This window comes from Cyprinodon tularosa, unplaced genomic scaffold (genome assembly GCF_016077235.1).
Source record: "Cyprinodon tularosa strain WSP-4 unplaced genomic scaffold, ASM1607723v1 ctg368, whole genome shotgun sequence".
In the NCBI taxonomy this organism is placed as follows: domain Eukaryota; kingdom Metazoa; phylum Chordata; class Actinopteri; order Cyprinodontiformes; family Cyprinodontidae; genus Cyprinodon; species Cyprinodon tularosa.
This window is the reverse complement of record NW_024039083.1, coordinates 371,303-375,165: the sequence shown is the minus strand read 5'-3', so window position 1 is coordinate 375,165 and position 3,863 is coordinate 371,303. Positions and strand designations below refer to the sequence as shown.

General features: G+C 36.9%; 1 long non-coding RNA gene across 1 annotated transcript; it reads left to right on the top strand.

Annotated features, from left to right (window-relative positions):
• The first annotated feature begins 807 nt into the window (after positions 1-807).
• Positions 808-2,110, top strand: LOC119790541. Its single transcript, XR_005281737.1, has 3 exons — positions 808-906; positions 982-1,042; positions 1,638-2,110. It is a non-coding gene; the product is annotated as an uncharacterized LOC119790541 (long non-coding RNA).
• Positions 2,111-3,863: the final 1,753 nt, after the last annotated feature.

Genomic DNA, 3,863 nt, shown 5'->3' with positions numbered 1-3,863 from the left:
ATACTTGTCTGCAACAGTACCTATGAAACCTGAAAACAATGCTAGAAAGCCTCACCCCTCTTCTCCAACAGATCCTGTTGAAGATATGGAGGATGATTATGACGATGACTTAGTTCTGCATATACCTGTTATGCCTGAACCATTGAAATTTTCTACTGTTATTGAAATCCCGCCTAACCCACAGTCTTCTCATACAACTGAATTGCCTGTTAATCCTGAGAATACTGAACCTGCAACTATGGAAACAGAACCTTCCACAATGGAACCTGAGCCTTCAGCTGCAGAGGATGCAGTGGAAGTCGTCGCTGACCACAGTGAGGTTCAATCTGATCAGACTATGCCTGTTGAAGCCTCCTGTCCAGAAGGAAACTCACCTTCTTTGGAGCCCTCCAGCGAAGACCTAGGAAGTGACCCACCTGAACATACTGAACCAACCTTTCACCGTCCAGTCCGTAAAAGGAATCCACCAGATAGACTCCAATATTCTAAACCCGGCCATCAGCTCATGAAAAGCATCCAAAGCCTTTTCCATGGGTTGAGCTCCATGTTCACCGTCGCCCTTCTGGAGGACAAGGAAGATGTGGTCTTTGGATCGTATCAGCCAGTCATCAGCTGTCAGCCGAGTCCATGTCCGAGGACGTACATGAGAAAAAGGGGGGAAAGTGTAACCCACAGCACATAAGGCCCTACTTCCGGGTTCAATCTGAGTAGTGCGCCCTGTCCCTTTAAAAAGGGGGCGGATGGCGGACCCCTGACCCTAACAGATTGCTCCACAGATGCTACAGCCAATGCTGCTCCTCGCTGTGGCTTCTCTGTTTTTGAAAAAAAAACCCGCCTTGACACTCCACCGCTGCTTAATTTACTCTGATGCCTTCACCATAGATCACTTTAGCTTCTTACAACTCGGTAAGTTTGTTTTCATCTATTGGCTCATGCTTGATTGTTCATTCAAACTTACTGATAACTTAAATAATACCGCAGATTTACAACTCATAACCTGGTGGACATTCCCTATATGCTCTCTCAAATCATCTACTCATCGGTGAGTTAAAGTATATTATTTTTATTCCTTATTTTGAGTTTGTGATGCTGCAGTACACCGGTTGCATGCTATGCTAACATGGGTAGTTAATATAGCTCCCAGACACGCCCACAGCTTCACGCAGACTTTATTTTTTTTATTAATTCAGAGGGAAACTTTTCCCCAACCAAGAAGCAGTAAGATTTTTTTCCCAAGCAGTAAATGTATTGGTCATACATTATTTTATGCTTTGGGTTAATTATAGAACTTTGTTTGGAACTTTTCCAGCCTTAGAAGCCATGGTTCTTTTTTGTTTAAATAGATCTGATTGTTTATTGATATGTTTTGCGCAATACAAATAAGATTGAACTGTTGAAATAATTTGGGTTTTTGTTGACCCATGATTTCATTTTTGAATGATAAGTGCACTTTAATTTAACTTGAGATATTTAGAAACATTGAAGCTTCATAAAGAAATCTTGTTTATTTAAATTATTCGATGTGTCTTAGTGCTGTGATTTATGGCATAACTAACTGACTTATTGTTTTTATTTATTGCTAAGATTAAATTTATTGTTTATTATTTTACTAATTTATGATTCTGGCCTGATTTCAGGTCAGGTTTTTTTGTTGTGTGCTGTTCCTTTGACTGTCCATTGGGTGACGAGCTACCAGAGAACCACCTATACAGTGTGGTAGGAAAAAGTTCTCACAAACCTGGATCCTCTGATTTTGTTTTCCCAATGGACCTCATGAACTGTGAACCTTTAACTAATTGAACTGAAGAGTTAAATTTTTTTTTTTTTTGCTCTTTTGAATTATCCTGTTGGAATATATTTGTTTTTTTTTTTTTTTTTTTTTCTTTGAAATTATATTGATTATCACATTTGTGTGTATATTCTATTAATTCATATCCATATAAATTATATAATATAGCTCATTAACATGTATATGTAACCCATACTCTTTCTATTAGAAAATAAATATACAACTATTAATCATAATTTTCTTTCTTGTGCTTATTCACACCCCTTGACTCTTCAGCCGAATCTACTTCTGAGCTCATTTTGCAGTCAGCCAAGCCCAAGTGTTACATTTAGGATTGTTCAAACAGGATCAGATGACCAAAAGTAACAGTTAGATGATGTATTTGATGCCACAAATAAAATCTACAGTATTTGACATTCTGGTAGTGCATGTGAGCCTTATTTTTTCTTTTTCTTTTGAATTTTTAACAAGTTGAAATCAAATGTATAACATTGAAAAAACCTTTTGCATAAATGAAGACCCTTACAGAACGTTGGAACTTTTCTTATTCATTCAAAAAATATTCCAAGTTTTACACTTTGAACTTAAGAAGACAGGTTATGGTCTTTGAATTACACTTCAGAGGAATTTCCTTCACAAAAAAATACAACACAAAGATGAAACAATCTAAGCTCTCTCTACTCACAGGAAAAAAAGAAAAAAAAAAAACACTCAAAAGGGGTAAAGATGAAAGATGAGTGAAGTAAAATGTAATTTGAATTTTCCTGGAAACAGAGCTAGGAGAGAGAAAAAAAATATCTAATATCCTGAAGCTCGTTTTTAAAGTAAACAAATCTTGCATTGTTTGAGAATATTTCACTGAAAAAAGCAAGGCTGCAGACAGGAGAGTAGGAAGCTTCCTCTCGAGGTAAAAATAAGTACCTGTGCGTCATTTGTTTGAAACATTGCAGGGCTGGCGTTCCAGCATGCCGTAATTACAGGAAATTGTGTATGAAGGACTCTAAACACTGTAAATGGTGTACTTTCAATGATTGGCTTCATTCTGTTAAGTCTCATTTTAGTAGGTAGCAAAACAAAACTGGTATTAATTTGTGCCATTTGTCTGCAGCATTATCTCTCGCAACATTCAAAATCATCCTCACACACTTGCTTTGATAAATCACTAGAGAAAAACTTTGTTGAGGTTTTACACACAGGATATATATTATGCCATCAAACTATTTGAGATGGAACAGTAAATCTAATAAAAATTAAGTTCAGAACCTGGTCTGTGAACACTTCATCACTGGTCAAGAGGCTACAGAAGCCTTTGTACTTCCTGCAGAGAATGAGGAGAGCCCACCTGCCCCCACCCATCCTCATGACCTACAGAAGCATCATAGAGAGCGTTCTGACCAGCTGTCATTCTCACCAACTCTGCCTTTTTTATGCACTCTCTGCCTACAAAATGACAAAGTTTGTATAAGTCATCAGGACTTTGCAGATGTTTAATTGGTAAATTTCAAAGTATTTGACTTAACAAGAGACTTTCCTATGTATTTCTGTTAAGGCGAGCCCAAAACTCAGCATTTCCCTTTGGGAAATCATCTGACAGAAAATCTGACAAGACCTAAGTGAGATAATTGTAGACCTAAAGAAATGTAGTTCATAAAGTATGTCTGGGAACCATACTAATGAAGAAGGAAATATGTCCTGTGTTCCAGAGTTTAATGGGATTTTAAGTATTAAATTTGAATTTCAAGCATAAAGTAACAGAAAAACATTCAGAAAAGTCTGGTAAAACAGTGTCATTATCTACAGGGGAATACGTTTTTTTTGACAATCTGTATTTAAGGTCAGTCCAGAGGGAATGACTACAATGGCAACATAGAAAGCCAAAGAGTGGTGTTAAGAGAAAATATTTGTATGCTGTATGTATGGTCGCTGAGGGGTGAAAATACCATGCATTACATTAATTTACAGCAAATACAAATACTGTAAATACAAAAGTTAGAATAATCAGAAACCTAGCGCCGGCCAAGAGCTCACAAAACCAAAATTTTATTATAGCCCACCACAATTACAATGAAATAGC